This window comes from Moschus berezovskii, chromosome 23 (assembly GCF_049115385.1).
Source record: "Moschus berezovskii isolate FMDL1 chromosome 23, NW_MosBer_1.0, whole genome shotgun sequence".
Lineage (NCBI taxonomy): Eukaryota > Metazoa > Chordata > Mammalia > Artiodactyla > Moschidae > Moschus > Moschus berezovskii.
The window spans coordinates 41,011,435-41,028,477 of NC_142482.1; the positions used below are offsets into that span (position 1 = coordinate 41,011,435).

The window sequence follows — 17,043 nt, forward strand, 5'->3', positions numbered from 1 at the left end:
TGTATGGTATTGGAATAAAAACAGACACATAGATCAATGGAACAAGAATAGAAAGCCTAGAAATAAGCTCATACATTGCAAGCCAAAACCATGCAATGACCAAAGGACAGTCTCTTCAATAAATGATGCTGGAAAAACTAGATAGCCACATGCAAAAGAATGAAACTAGACCTCTCACAATACTTAACTCAAGTATTACACCTCTCACAATAATTTACTCAGAAAAGGATTAAATAAAGACTGAAATTTCATGACCTGACCATAAAACTCCTAGAGGAAAACGTTACGGGAAATAAATGGTTTTTTGGATATGACACCAAAAGCACAGTTTAAAAAAAATGCAAAGACAACCTATGAAATAGGAGAAAATCTCTGTAAAACACATATCAACTAAGAGGTTAATATAGGAAATCTATAAGGAACTCATATACTCAATTGCAAAAAAGCAATTATCCAATTTTAAAATGGACTGAGTACCTGAATAGATATTTTTCCACAGAATACATACATATGGCCAAAGGTACATGAAAAGATGCCCAACATCACTAGTCATCAGGAGAATGCAAATTAAAACCACAATGAAATATCACCTCATACCTGCCAGAATGGCTGTTATTAAAAAGCCAACACAAATAACATGTGTTAGTAAGCATACAGAGAAAAGGGAACCCTGTACACTACTAGCAGCAATGTAAACTGGTATAAACCATTATTTTTAAAAGTATAATGAGTTCCTCAAAAAATTAAAAATAGAAGTACCATATGACCCAGGAATCCCACTTCTGGATATATATCCAAAGGAATGAAATCAGAACTCAAAATTATATCTGCACTCCCATTTTCATTGCAGTGTTATTCACAATAGCCATAGTATGGAAACAACTTAAGTGCCAATCAACAGGTATGAATGGATAAAGAAGATGAGGTATATATGATGTAGAATATATAATGGAATATTACTCAGCGATGAGAAAGAATGACATCCCGTCATTTGTGAGAATATGGATGGACCTTCAGTAAAATGTGCCAGAGAAAAACAAATACTTCATGATATCACTTATATGTGGAATTAAAAAGAAAAAAGAGTAGAAAAATAGTTGACAGGGGCTAGGGAATGGAGAAATAGAGAAAGATTTATAAAAGGTTACAAGGGGAATTCTTTGCCAGTCCACTGGATAGGTTCAGTGCCTTCACTGTCATAGACCTGAGTTCAATTCCTGGTTGGGGAAATAAGATCACACAAGCCACATGGTGTGACCAAAAAGGAGGGGAGGGAAATGGTTACAAGCTTCAACTATAAGATAAATAAGGTCTGAAGATCTAATGTAAAACCTGGTGACTGTAGTCGATAACACTGTATTTTATAGTTGAAACTTATTATCAAGAGAGAACTTAAATGTTCTCACTCCCCCTAAAAGAAGAATAAATATGTGAGGTGATGGTGTATTAATTAACAAGATGGGTGGGGAAGAGGGTGATATTCTTTCATAATGCATACACATATCAAATCACAATGTACACTTTAAATATCCTACTTTATAAAACTTTATACTTTATACTTCAATAAAGGTGAAATCTTAAAAAGAAAGGCGAAGCAGGGTAAGGGGAAACAATCATGGAAAGTGCTATTTAGAAAGGATGGTCAGGAAGTTCTGAGTATGTGAGCAGAGACCTGAATGAAGGGAGTCAATCTTGCAAAAAAATATATAGGAAAAGAGAATTCCCAGGAATTGCGAAAGATATGTTTCATGTGTTTACCAAATAGCAAGAAAGTCAGTGTAAAGCAAGTGGTAGAACTGTAGGAGATTCTTTCTACAGGGACAGAGCTAAAATGAGAGGCCTTATACTTCACATACTATATTCTGAAAGTGATCATTCAGAATGTAGGATGGTTCTATAACCGCTGTTCCCAACCTTTTTAGCACCGGGGGTAGTTTTCATAGAAGACACGATTTTTCCATGGACTCGGGGGCAGGGGGCAGGGTGCAGGAGGATGGCAATGGTTCAAGCTCATTATACTTATTCTGAACTTTATTTCTATTATTATCACATCAGCTTCACCTCAGATCATCAAGCATTAGATCTTCAGAGGCTGGGGACCCATTTTCTATAAATCAGATTGCCTCAACTCTTTATTTAAACAATCAATGCTGCTGCTGCTGCTAAGTCACTTCAGTTGTGTCCGACTCTGTGTGACCCAATAGACGCACCCCACCAGGCTCCCCCGTCCCTGGGATTCTCCAGGCAAGAGTACTGGAGTGGGTTGCCATTTCCTTCTCCAATAGATGAAACTGAAAAGTGAAAGTGAAGTCGTTCAGTCGAGTCTGACTCTTAGCGACCCCATGGACTGCAGCCAACCAGGCTCCCCCATCCATGGGATTTTCCAGGCAAGAGTACTGGAGTGGGGTGCCATTGCCTTCTCCTATGAAAGAAAAGTTGAGTGATTTGTTCTAGTTCCACAAATCCAAAAGAAATACCACATAAGCAATAAATGCAAGTCATATAAGTATTTTAAGCTTTCTTGCAGTCATTTTTTAAAAGGTTTAAATAAACAGCTGAAATTTTAATCGTTTAATTCATTTATCTAAAATATTATTCAACATGCGATCAATACAAAAACTGAGATTTTTTTTCTGTACAAAATCAAAACTGGTGTGCGTTTTAACTGACAGCACATCTCAATCACATTAATAGCATTCAGCTCAGTATTTATATGTGACTAGAGTCTACTATCGGAGTAGGCAATGGCACCCCACTCCAGTACTCTTGCCTGGAAAATCCCATGGACAGAGGAGCCTGGTGGGTTGCAGTCCATGGGGTCGCTAAGAGTCGGACACGACTGAGCGACTTCTCTTTCACTTTTTACTTTTATGCATTGGAGAAGGCAATGGCAACCCACTCCAGTACTCTTGCCTGTTGAATCCCAGGGACGGGGGAGCCTGTTGGGCTGCCGTTTATGGGGTCGCACAGAGTCCGACACGACTGAAGCGACGTAGCAGCAGCAGCAGCAGAGTCTACGATATTAGGCAGCATTGCATTAGACAGCATTGTTGTTGTTCAGTCACTAAGTCATGTCCGACTCTGTGACCCATGGACTGTAGCCTACCGGGCTCCTCTGCCGATGGGATTTCCCAGGAAAGAATACAGGAGTGGGGTGCCATTTCCACATAGTTCTAGACTAAAGAAACACAACTACTGCAATGTGTGTACCTTAATTGAATTCTGATCGATGGTGCGGGAAAAAACAGCTATAAGACCTTGGAGGATAATGGGGAAATTTGAATGTGGGCTGGATGTTAGATGTATTATTGAATCAGTAATTTTCTTGAGTATGAAAATGGTATTGTGACTATGAAAAAGAATGCCACTATTATCAGGAAGGTATTCTGGAGAATATTTAGGGATAAGTATCATGATATTTCAGCTGAAGCTGAAACTGCAATACTTTGGCCACCTCATGTGACGAGTTGACTCACTGGAAAGACTGATGCTGGGAAAGGTTGGGGGCGGGAGGAGAAGGGGACGACGGAGAATGAGATGGCTGGATGGCATCACCAACTCTGTGGACATGAGTTTGAGTGAACTCCGGGAGTTGGTGATGGACAGGAGGCCTGGCGTGCTGTGATTCATGGGGTCACAGAAAGTCGGACACGACTGAGCGACTGAACTGAACTGAACTGATCCTGATATTTTCAACTCATTTCCAAATGGCTCAGAGAGAGGCAAAGTAAATATGACAAAAGTGTTTTATAAAAGTGGGGAGTGATGGGAAGCCACTGGAGAATTTTGACAGCACCTGATTTTCATGTTCAAATAATCTGATTGACTGCTCTGTAGTCAGTCTGCATCTATCCTGTAGGGAGACCAGTGTAACATGACCTAAATCGAGACAGTGAGAAATATATTCAGGATATATTTTAAATATAGCATTAACATGATTTGCGTGTCTTGAGAAAAAAAAAAAGGAAGACAACTTCCAAGAGAGTGGTATCAACATAGGTATTTATTTTTCCCATTCCACCATCTGCCTTGAAATGACCCCATGAATACAGAAATACCATATTGTGGTTTATGTAAACATACTGCTGACATAGAGATGATAGCAGAGCATCGTTTAGTTTAATAGGATTGGAGTGAGCGTCAGGAGAAGATACGGACAATTAAGACCGCTTGCCTGAAGAATAGAACATGATACTCAGCCACAACTTGGAACAGGGAAACCAAAAGGAGTCAGCAAAAAGAAAGGAACAGTTTTAAATACTGAAAGGCAACCCTGAAAAAGCATCTGATGGAAACCAAGCATTCCAATAAAAAAAATATCTTACTGTGCCCCCACCACCACATTTACCAGACAAGGTTCTAGTGATCTTGAATATATCAGTAAACAAGAGACTAGGTTTTTTGTCCTCATGGAGTTTATATTCAAGGAAAGGGATAACACACATAATAAACATTATGAATGGAGTATGTATTAGAAGTTATTAAGAGGTATGGGAAAAAGTAGGGTAGGATAAAAGCAATTGAGAATATCAAGAGGCAGGATACAACATTAAATAAGGTTCAGTTCCCCCAAAAAACAATAAGGGTTCCTTGGTGTCAAATGTTCAGTTCAGTCGCTCAGTCGTGTCCGACTCTCTGCGACCCCATGAATCACAGCACGTCAGGCCTCCCTGTCCATCCCCAACTCCCTGAGTTCACTCAAACTCATGTCCACAGAGTCGGTGATGCCATCCAGCCATCTCATTCTCTGTCGTCCCCTTCTCCTTCCACCCCCAACCTTTCCCACCATCAGAGTCTGTGTCAAATGTTACAGGGAGGTAAATGTGGGTGTGGCTGAGAAAATAACAGGACTTAATTTTTCACTTTTACACTCAGAAAGTTTCTCTTCAATGTATTCTTCTCTTATGTTCACTGGGATCTGTAATCACTCTAAAAGTTTTCTCATACTTTTCACATTTCTTTCCTGTATGGACTCATTCATGTACATTAAGTTCTGAGCTCGATGAAAGGTCTTCCTACAGCCTACATCCAAATGGTTTCTCCTCAATATGTACTCTTCTGTGGTGCCTTAGGCTTTTCCACACACTTGACACTCATAAGGTGTCTCCCCATGTGGGTTCTTTTGTGTTCACTAAGATGACTTCCCACCCAAAGCCTTCCCATACAGGTTACAACCATATGGCTTCTCCCCATAGTATATTTGATGTCAGATCCGCAACTGAAAGCCTTTCCACACTCAGCACACTGGTAGGGTTTTTCTCTTTCTCCAATGTGGATTCTTCTGCATTTGGTTAAGTCTGGACTCGACTGAAGATCTTCCCGCTTCTGCACATTCACAGAGCTTCTCTCCAGTATGGATCCTCTGGTGCACTGTAAGGTAGAACCTAAACTGGGACTGCCAGTCAGAGCACTCAGAAGACTTCTCCCCACAGTGGATTTTCTGGTGCATGGTAAGGCAGCTCCTGGTCTTAAGGGCTTTCCCAGTCACTGCACTCAGAGGATTTCCCTCCACTGTGTATCCTTTTACGCTGAGTAAAGGACTGACCTGCTACTGAAGGTCTTCCAACATTCATTACATTCAAAGGGTTTCTCCCCATTATGGATTCAGTGGTGTTTAGATAGGGTTGAGCTTTTCTTAAAGGATTTCCCACAGTCCTCACATTCATAGGTCCCCCTCCAGTGTGAAGTCTCTTGTGTTTATTAAAATAAGAGCTGAGCTCCCACTAAAGGCTTTGTACACTAGTCACGCTAGTCACACATACAGTTTCTCCCCACTGTAGATTCTTTAAAGTGTTGGATTAGGGCAGCGTTCCAGCTGAAAATGTTCCCCCAACTTTCATATCTGCAAGATTTCTCCCCAGTGTGGATTCTTTTATGTACAGTGAGGGCTGAATCACCCTGAAAGCTTTTCCATATTCAACACATTCAATTTCTCTTTGGCATGCATTTTCTTGTGAAGAATAAGATCTGACTACTGACAAATGTTTTTACAACCTGTACTACACTCAAAGAAACTGTTCCCATTTGAAATTTTCTCATACCTGGCATATTCTGAGCTTATGTGCAAGCCTTCCTCTAAATCCTTATCTTTTTGTTCTGAAATGAGGATTTTCTTACCTGTCTTCAGCTTCCTAGAATTTTTATTCTTATCCTTCAATGTTTCTGTAGATTTTCCACTTTTTTATGAGTATTTGTCAAGATGACCCTTTGTCACTTCTCATTTTCAAAACATAGTTTTTCAGTTGATTCCCTACCTCCAATCTTGGTCTTAACACTGGACACTAAAATAGAGAGACAGAGAAGAAGAAGAAGAAAGGAGGAAAGGAGAAAAGAGGAAAAGAAGAAAGGAGGGAGAAAAAAAATGTCACTTGTTTATTGCACTCATGTGGGGGGAAAATGGATGGTGATTATATGGAAGAAGTAAAATGAGCTGTGGTGAGACATTTTCTAAGCCTAAACATTGTTTAAATATTAGGGACATGACAACAGACAAAATTAAGAAACACCAGGAGAGAGCTATCCAAGAAAGATAAAGGAAAAGGAAAATGAGTTGAAGCAGAAAACAAAAGGAAATAAAATATGTGGTAAAACAAAATGGAAAATCTTAAGCACATAAAGAGGGATTTTTTCATAACCTCAGAATACCCTCCAAACTGAACAAAATCAGACTAAAAGACAGGTTACATTTGCAGTGATCCCACCAAGGAGGCTCAAGAACAAAAGCAACTCAAGGAATCTGTTTAGTCTAGGCCTAATGTCACACACCTCACTTTGAATACATTCTCTTCTGAATGCTAGGTTATTTTCAGTATTTTCTTTTAAACTATATCTCTGAACTCCTCTTCTCTATACATAAGTCACTAAACACCCCTCCTGTAGGAAACCTCCCAATTAACTCAATTCAACCTTTGTCATACAAGGACTGAGTCTGTCTCTGAGTTCTCTTAAAAATTACTGTTCATTGTGTACTAGTATGTGAGTTGCTGTATACACCATTTTGTTAAATCTTAGCTAATTAGGTCATATATTTGTTTTGTCTCCCAAACAAGAATGTAAAGAATATGTAGAATCTCTGGCATAGATTCTACCTATTCCAGGAATAATCCCTTCATCAAAACTCAAAATAAAGTTACAGGAAGTCCCCTACATACAAACCTTCAAGTTGTGAATCTTCAAAGATGTGAATATGCCCAGAGAAAGGACAAAGACAAGAGGAAGAAGTAACTCAAAAACTGAAGACATTCAAAACAGGAAATGGCAAGGGGATTTTGAGGAGGCATTGTTAGTTTTTGAGGCACTGGACTCAAATGTAGAATGGTTTACAAAGGTTGCAGCAGTCATTCAGAATGCAGTCCAGTGCCACTATGTCATCTGTGACAAGAAAAAAAGCTATGACGCAGACATCATGGAATCGTTTTTCAAGAAAGTAGAATTGAACAAAGCAACGAACCAGAACCAGAACCTGTGCCATCAGTGTCAGGTGTGAGTGAAACTGCAGCTTGCTCTATCTCCTACTGCTGACAATCCTTCAGCTCTACTATTTCCCACCTCCTCTCCCATCTCCAGTCAGTAGTTCTTGCCTGTTCACTCAATGCCGTAGGAGTGAGGCCTTCTAAAAGGTCTGGCAAAAGAATTAACCAATCTTGCTGAGAGGACACGACTCAGTATGTGACTCCTGAAGAAATCCAAGAAGGAACAAAAAACATCTTGCAAGCAGGATGTAAGCCCGGGGATGGAAAGCCATCAACAGATTGTTTCTATCTTTGGCAGCTGGGAGGCACATAAAGATTAACCGGGTCTTTGTCCTTGAGGCAGAAAAACAGGGATACAAAAATGTTAAATGTTAACTGCATAGGATGATCACTGAAGGCCACGTGGCCTGCTATGCTCATATAAACACATACAAGCAAGTCTCCAAATGTATAGTAAAACAGGCTTGAGATCAGTTTGGGCACCTTCACCTCGTGGTGGTGTTGGTCCCCAGATCCCCGCTGTAACTTTGAGTGTTTCTGATTCTTTCATCGCGCGGCGCTTTCAGGAACCTGGGCTGTCGAGCAGAACTCGACAGATGCCAGCCGCTATAAGCCAGCTGTTGAAATGTACTACTGTACTTTCCAAGGTACTGTACTATAAGATTTAAAATGTTTTATTTTTTGTTATATATTATTTGTGTGAAAAGTATTATAAACCTATTATTGTACAGGACTAAACAGTTGATTGAGTATATAGTTAGTTGGGTACTCAGGCTAACTTTGCTGGACTTATGAACAACTGGACTTACAAATACACTCTCAGAACAGAACTTGTTCATGGAACTTGTTCATTTGCAGGGGACTTACCATATCCTCAATATAAGCACATGCGTACTAAGGCACTTCAGTCGTTTCCAACTCTTTGCAACACAACAGACCGCAGCCTTCCAGGCTTCTCTGTCCATGGGATTCTCCAGGCAAGAATACTGGAGCGGGCTGCCATGCCCTCCTCCAGGGGATCTTTCCAACCCAGGGATGGACTCTGTGTCTCCTGCATGGGCAGGCGAGTTCTTCACCACCCGGGAAGCCCCAATATAAGTACAGTATAGTTGAACAACATGGGGGTCAGGGGTGCTGACCTTCTGTTCAGTCAAAAATCCACATGTAGGGACTTCCCTGCTGGTCCAGTGGTTAAGACTCCAAGTTCCAAACACAGGGGACACCAGTATGATCATATGCAACTAAGATCCCATATATTGCATGATGTGGTCAAAATAAATAACAACAAAAAAATTCACAACGAGGTACCACTTCACACCTTGGACTGCAAGGAGATCCAACAGTCCGTTCTAAAGGAGATCAATCCTGGGTGTTCATTGGAAGGACTGATGCTAAAGCTGAAACTGCAATACTTTGGCCACCTCATGCGACGAGTTGACTCACTGGAAAAGACTCTTATGCTGGGAAAGGTTGGGGGCGGGAGGAGAAGGGGACGACCGAGAATGAGATGGCTAGATGGCATCACTGACTAGATGGAGGTGAGTTTGAGTGAACTCCGGGAGCTGGTGATGGACAGGGAGGCCTGGTGTGCTGTGATTCATGGGGTCGCAAAGAGTCGGACATGACTGAGCGACTGAACTGAACTGAAAGATATAAAAGAGCAATCTCTCTGGATTACAGTGAAAAGGAAAATCCAAGTTTCATTCCATTTTAGGAAAAGACAAACAATACACACAGTCTTTCCTACAAAAGCATGCAACTTTAAAGACCATCAACACAGTCAATAACAAAGCAGTTAAGGGATAATCTCAAATGAGGCATTTTGTCAGTATTTTCTTCAACCATTAAGAAAATCACATCATTCATTGTTTCTCGCCCCTGGCCTCCCCTTACCCATTCTTCTCCATCCAGATCTGGCTCTCCATCTCCCATCACTCCTGTGACCATCTCTCTACTAAGTGAATCATGTAACCATATCCAGTACCGTCTCTCTCCAGGTAGGACATCGAGGGCCTGCTGCTCAGGATAGGCTCCTCAACAGAGCAAAATCCCTGTGAACCCCATCAAAATAACTGCCTTCTCCTAGTAACTGACATTTTGAGCCAAGGGGCAGGAGCTGCTCTGCATTTTTTGTCCATTGGCAGTATGGCTTTAGAGACCAGTGAAGTTTAGAAGCTCCACTCTGCATTTTAGGTTACTGGCCTGAAAGAAAAGGGCAGGAAAAAAAAGAGAGAGAGAGAGGGAAAGTCATGAATGGGAGCAGTACCACATCAACAAAACTCACAAAAGAACCGAGCAGCCTGACGGGAAAGAAACTGGCAAAGACGAAGTTAAAGCTCTAATCAGAGATTCAGAATTCGTGAAGAAACTAGTGTTGAGGTTAAAAGCACCATATCGTTTAGGGTTTTTTTCCTCACCTTAGCAGCTATGCGACTGTAGGTGAGTTTTTAGTATACCTGGCCTTCAAGTTGCTTATCTAAAAACTGGGGGAGTGATAATACTTACCTCATCGGATTGTTTGAGAATTAAATTAGGAGTTAATGCATATACTGCACTTAGAACCAAGGCCTGACGCAAAATAAATACTGTATTAACCGGTTTGCCAAATAAAAAAGCTTTAATTGTAATATTAAAGAATAGCCTAAAGAAGGACGAGCAAGGCGCGGGGAGGGGTGGAAACATGACTAGAAGAGGTAAACATAAAATAGGATTCAGCAGGCAGGCCCTCCTACATCCCATCCCACCCCAGATCGCAGGCCCAGTCCCAGAAGGCCAGAAAAAGGCTCCCGCCAGAACCCCGGAAAAGGCCTAACAGACCTACCCCGCGACCTCCGCATCTTCCTGGGTCTTCCTGCCGGTCCTGTCTTCGCCGCGGTGGGGCCAAAGAAGCCTAAGGACCTCCTCAGAAGAGGTCAGAAAATACCCCATCCTTACCCCAGAGGCTAGGGGCTGAGTCCGGAAGTGCAGATAGCGCCTTTCCAGTCCGCGGTCTCTATGGTAATGCGCGGCTCGGCCTTCTAGGACCTCCGGAGGACTCTTCTCTTTGGTCCAACGATGCAAACCCTAAGAAGCTGGACGGCCCCAGTCGGCTTTCTAGATTGGGACTGATGCCACGTGCAGAACAGATGAGCTTAAATATGAAACTGATTTTCTTCAGGGTGTGAAGAGGGAAAACAACGAAAGAAATTGGAGCACCGAGTTAATCAGAATTACACGAATGAGAAACCTGTATGCAGGTCAGGAAGCACAGTTAGAACTGGACGTGGAACAACGGACTGGTTTCAAATAGGGAAAGGAGTACGTCAAGGTTGTATATTGTCACCCTGCTTATTTAACTTATATGCAGAGTACATCATGAGGAACGCTGGGCTGGAAGAAGCACAGGCTGGACTCAAGATTGCCGGGAGAAATATCAGTAACCTCAGATATGCAGATGTCACCACCCTTATGACAGAAAGTGAAGAAGAACTCAAAAGCCTCTTGATGAAAGTGAAAGAGGAAAGTGAAAAAGTTTTCTTGAAGCTCAACATTCAGAAAACTAAGATCATGGCATCTGGTCCCATCACTTCATCGGAAATAGATGGGGAAACAGTGTCAGACTTTATTTTTTGGGCTCCAAAATCACTGCAGATGCTGATTGCAGCCATGAAATAAAAAGACAATTACTCCTTGGAAGGAAAGTTATGACCAACCTAGATAGTATATTAAAAAGCAGAGACATTACTTTGCCAACAAAGGTCCGTGTAGTCAAGGCTATGGTTTTTCCAGTGGTCATGTATGGATGTGAGAGTTGGACTGTGAAGAAAGCTGATCGCTGAAGAATTGATGCTTTTGAACTGTGGTGCTGGAGAAGACTCGAGAGTCCCTTGGACTGCAAGGAGATCCAACCAGTCCATTCCAAAGGAGCTCGATCCTGGGTGTTCATTGGAAGGACTGATGCTAAAGCTGAAGCTCCAATACTTTGGCCCCCTCATGCGACGAGTTGACTCACTAGAAAAGACTCTGATGCTGGGAGGGATTGGGGGCAGGAGAAGGGGACGACAGAGAATGAGGTGGCTGGATGGCATCACTGACTCGATGGACATGAGTCTGAGTGAACTCCAGGAGTTGGTGTTGGACAGGGAAGCCTGGCATGCTGTGATTCATGGGGTTACAACGAGTCGGACACCACTGAGCGACTGAACTGAACTGAAATCAAATCAAGCCTTTCAAACTTAAACATGTACAGAATGAAACTATATATATAAAATTAGCAAAACAGGTAAATTATACTATAAAATATTTATGGCTACCCACATATGTACTAGCAATATTTAAACATGCTTTGAAATAACAACATCAATATCAAGGTAGTAGCTAACCTGAAAGGAAGAGGAGAGGAATTGGAGAAGAGCAGACAAGGGGATACAATTATATCTGTAATATTTATGTCTTAAGATAGATGTTAAGTGTTTCTTATATCATTGTTTTGTAAGACTGAAATATTTGCTGTCTTTTTTAAAAAAGCCCCTGGAAATGAATTTAGTAATTTCAACAGACAGAAGAGGGGCTATAGAATTACTTAACACCAATCAGGCTTCTGTTTCTCCATCAAGGATAGTGATCTTCACATTGGGAATGGTAGGACAAACATTAATATGAGGAAAGTAAATTTCGGGACATACAAGAAGATAATGAAAGAATAACTACTTGCCTTAAATGAGTGCAAGTCTTCATACCTAAATAAAATGGCTATAAGGATTCAAAATACCAATTGCAGATAGATTGACCACTGTGCCCCTGAAGGCCATTTTTAAGAAGTGTGACTTTTGGCTGAGATTGGCAAATATCCAAATTTTCAAAAACTAAAATAATAGAGAGATGAACTGTGGAATTAGCCTGAAAAGCTTGACGTGGATCCCTAGCAAAATTCCAGCATTAATTATTTTAGGAGACTTTATGAGATTAGCATTAACCAAGAATAATGTAAATGAATTATATCTCAGTTGGGCTAGATTATTTAAGTGGTAGTCTGAGGGTCTGCTGTGTAAGGAAGGTATCTTCATGTCCACAAAGGTTATAGCAAAGTCTTTCATAAATGTACCCTGTGATATGTGTACTAGACATTAATACTGTTAAGAAGATTGATATCAGGAAGAAAGACTGTACCAACTCAGCCTGGAGGGTGAGTTGTCACGGTCTTTATAGACCGGCATCTGGGGACTGGAGTCGACGAAAAGAAGGACGCAGGGGACCCAAGTCTCAAGTAAAACAAGGGTACTTTATTTGTAGCAGCGTGTGCTTTATATATCTCCATACAAGGAAGCTTTAGGCAGCAAAAATAAAGTTGAGCAAAAACAAAACCAGGCTGTCAGGGGACATTCAGCTTTTAGGAGTCCAAATATGTTATTCTCTTCTTTTGTGTGCCATTTCTCAAGGATTCTCTATTCCTGATCAGTTCCTGGAAAACAGGAACGAGCAGAGCTGCAAGCAGTTCTCAGGACTGAGGTTATGAGAAAGGGCACCTGCTTGGATTCCTTTCAGTGACTCCCTTCAGTGACTCCCTTCCATGACTTTACTTAAATGTAATCTATTCAGTTATGCCCCTCTTACTCAGGATATGGAATGCTTTCTGGCCCTTTGAAGGTTGTTATTTGCTTGGCTTTGTTTTTGCTCAATTTTTTTACTGCATAAACCTACCTTGTATGAAGATATATAAACATGCTTTTCTGCAAATAAAGCACCCTTGTTTCACTCAAGACTTGGGTCCCCTGCATGCTTCTTCTCATCGACTCCAATCCCCAGGTCCCAGTCTACAAAGACCGTGACACTAGGCAAATAATAATCGTCACAGGTGCCAGAAGACAATCCATATCCTGAGTAATAGGGACGTGACTGAATAGATTATGTTAAAGTAAAAAGTCATTGAAGGGAATCCACACATCCGCTCTGTCTCATGACCTCAGTCCTGAGAACTGCGTGCAGCTCTGCTCGTTCCTATTTTCCAGGAACTGAAAATGAACAGAGGACCCTTGAGAAACAGCACACAAAAGAAGAAAACAACATGTGGATTCCTTAAAGTTGAACGTTCCCTGACAGTGAGTGACCATGTATTGCATCTTTCCTGCAGCCTGTTGCTCAATGCCTTTGTGCATATTTCCTGAACTCAATTTCAGAATTAGGTACTTCATGTACACCCGGGGCGGATTCATGTCAATGTATGGCAAAACCAACCAATATAATATTGTAAAGTAACTCAGTTCAGTTCAGTTCAGTCGCTCAGTCGTGTCCGACTCTTTGCGACCCCATGAATCACAGCATGCCAGGCCTCCCCGTCCATCACCAACGCCCGGAATTCACTCAAACTCATGTCCATCGAGTCGGTGATGCCATCCAGCCATCTCATTCTCTGTCGTTCCCTTCTCCTCCCGCCCCCAATCCTTCAATAAAAAAATAAAATAAATGTTTCAGGAAAAAAAAAAGAATTAGGTACTGAGGGATCAGTCTAATCAAAACCCAATTTCCTTTTGAGGAGAAGGATATATTTGTATTAAATTGGAGAATTGAAGAAATTTTCTACTATGATGATGATTATTTAGCAATTATGAGCTGTGCACTTTCATATACAATATATTGTATTTTCATCCTCACAATGTTGTTGTTTAGTTGTTCAACTTTTTGCAACCCCACGGACTATAGCCCACCAGGCTCCTCTGTCCCTGGAAATTCCCAGTCAAGAATACTGGAATGGGTTGCCATTTCCTTTTCCATGTATGAACCAGCATCTCCTGCATTGGTAGGTGGATTCTCTACCACTGAGCCACCAGGGAAACCCTATCCTTACAATGAGCTGAGATTAAATAATTTATTACAGTTTTACAGATGCAGCAACTGAGATGCAAAGCAGTTAAATGACTTGCCCAAAATATCAAGCTAGTGAGTGGCAGAGCCAGGAATCAGGTCTTCAAAAGACCGATGAACTTTCCATAACACTGTTTTATAACTAATGTGCTAAGTGCTTTCAACTCTCTTTTAATTTTGAATCAATAGAAGCCCTGATAGGTCTGGAAGATTGTTTTTTATCAAAATAGCCCAGTATGAGATCCAGGACTCTGGAGTCATTAGTTTCTTTTCTAATTTTATCCTCATTTGTAGTTTTAGACAGAATTTTAATCTGTTGGGCCTCAGGTTTCTCAAGAGTGAATGAATGAATCGTACTTGGTCAAAACTAGGGTCTCTTTCAGACTTGCAGTTCTATTATTTGAATCATGAAATTTGATGCCAGGTAATGTGTTAAATTTCCGTATATTGTTTCATTTGGGAAACATGGACCTTGCTTAGGTTCTCATGTACCCAGTTACCAAGTAATTTACTCTGGATTCAATCTCACAATGAAGTTAATTTTATTTGATTTTGATAAGCTGTAAAAGAAGTTATAACCATTCACAAAGCTATGCAATCACTCATCCCACTGAAAGGAACCAAGACTCCTTGGAGAAATGGCTAATTCCAGGTCTGGAGCAGGAAATATAGAAAATTATCCTGAAATATCGTGTCCTGCCAGAACTAAAAACAAAAAAAAACTATCAAAGATTCAGAGTTAGATGAAAAGAACACAGGAAACAAAGGGACTCCCACTGGCCAAAGATGGAATCACTTAAACATCAGAAAGAAAAAATAATAATGACTGCAATTAAGAGTCCTTTGACCAAAAAAACTCAAAATGGATTAAAGATCCAAATGTAAGGCCAGAAACTATAAAACTCCTTGAGGAGGACATAAGCAAAACACTCTCCGACATAATCACAGCAGGATCCTCTATGACCCACCTCCCAGCATATTGGAAATAAAAGGAAAAATTAAAAAATGGGACCTAATTAAAATTAAAAGCTTTTGCACAACAAAGGAAACCATAAGCAAGGTGAAAAGACAGCCTTCAGAATGGGAGAAAATAATAGCAAATGAAGCAACTGACAAAGAATTAATCTCAAAAATATACAAGCAGCTCCCACAGCTCAATTCCAGAAAAATAAACGACCCAATCAAAAAATGGGCCAAAGAACTGAACAGACATGTCTCCAAAGAAGACATACAGATGGCTAACAAACACATGAAAAGATGGTCAACATCACTCATAATCAGAGAAATGCAAATCAAAACCACAGTGAGGTACCATTTCACACGAGTCAGAATGGCTGCTACCCAAAAGTCTACAAGCAATAAATGCTGGAGAGGGTGTGGAGGAAAGGGAACCCTCTTACACTGTTGGTGGGAATGCAAACTAGTACAGCCACTATGGAGAACACTGTGGAGATTCCTTTAAAAACTGGAAATAGAACTGCCATATGACCCAGCAATCCCACTACTGGGCATACACACCGAGGAAACCAGAATTGAAAGAGACACGTGTACCCCAATGTTCATCGCAGCACTGTTTATAATAGCCAGGACATGGAAGCAACCTAGATGTCCATCAGCAGATGAATGGAAAAGAAAGCTGTGGTACATATACACAATGGAATATTACTCAGTCATTAAAAAGAATACATTTGAATCAGTTCTAATGAGGTGGATGGAACTGGAGCCTATTATACAGAGTAAAGTAAGCCAGAAAGAAAAACACCAATACAGTATACTAACACATATATATGGACTTTAGAAAGATGGTAACGATAACCCTGTATGTGAGACAGCAAAAGAGACACAGATGTATAGAACAGTCTTTTGGACTCTGTGGGAGAGGGCGAGGGTGGGATGGTTTGAGAGAATGGCATTGAAACATGTATATTATCATATGTGAAATGGATCACCAGTCCAGGTTTGATGCATGATACAGGGTACTCAGGGCTGGTGTACTGGGATGACCCAGAGGGCAGGGATGGTGAGGCAGGTGGGAGGGGAGTTCAGGATGGGGAACACACATACACCCGTGGCGGATCCATGTCAATGTATGGCAAAACCAATACAATATTGTAAAGTAATTAGCCTCCAAAAAATAAATAAATATTTTTTAAAGCCTCCTTTGAAGAAAAAAAAAACTTCTTGAATGTTTTTTAAAAATCTGTGAGTTAATGATGCTCAAAAAGAGAAAACAATAAGAAATATTAGTTACCAATTACTGCATAATAAACTACCCCCAAATTTAGAATCAAACAGCAAATATTATCTCACACAGTTTCTACAGGTCAGGAACCTGAGAGCAGCTTAGAGATTGGCTCTGGTTCTGTCTTAAGGTTGCAGCCGATTTGTTGATCCAGGCTGCAGTCATCTGAAGGCTTGGCGGAGAGCTGACAGTTCCACTTCTTAACTCACTCATATGGCTGTTGGCAGAAAGCTTTAGTTCCTCACCACCTGGGTCTCTCCTTAATGTATGGCAGCTGGCTTTCCCCAGTGTGAGTGATCTGAGACTATGGGAGAAAAAGAGAGACAAAGATGGACACCACAGTTTCTTCTATTACCTAATATTAGAGGTAACATTGGAGAAGGAAATGGCAACCCACTCTAGTATTCTTGCCTGGAGAATCCCAAGGATGAGGGAGCCTGGCGGGCTGCAATCTATGGGGTCGCACAGAGTCGGACACAACTGAAGTGA

The 17,043-nt window shown here is 41.0% G+C and overlaps 1 long non-coding RNA gene across 1 annotated transcript; it reads right to left on the minus strand.

Annotated features, from left to right (window-relative positions):
* Window positions 1–3,739: 3,739 nt before the first annotated feature.
* LOC129543562 (uncharacterized) lies at window positions 3,740–10,451 on the minus strand. The gene is made up of 3 exons (XR_008683300.2): window positions 10,294–10,451; window positions 8,340–9,674; window positions 3,740–7,805 (listed from the first exon to the last, which is right to left on the minus strand). It is a non-coding gene; the product is annotated as an uncharacterized LOC129543562 (long non-coding RNA).
* Between the last annotated feature and the right edge of the window lie 6,592 nt (window positions 10,452–17,043).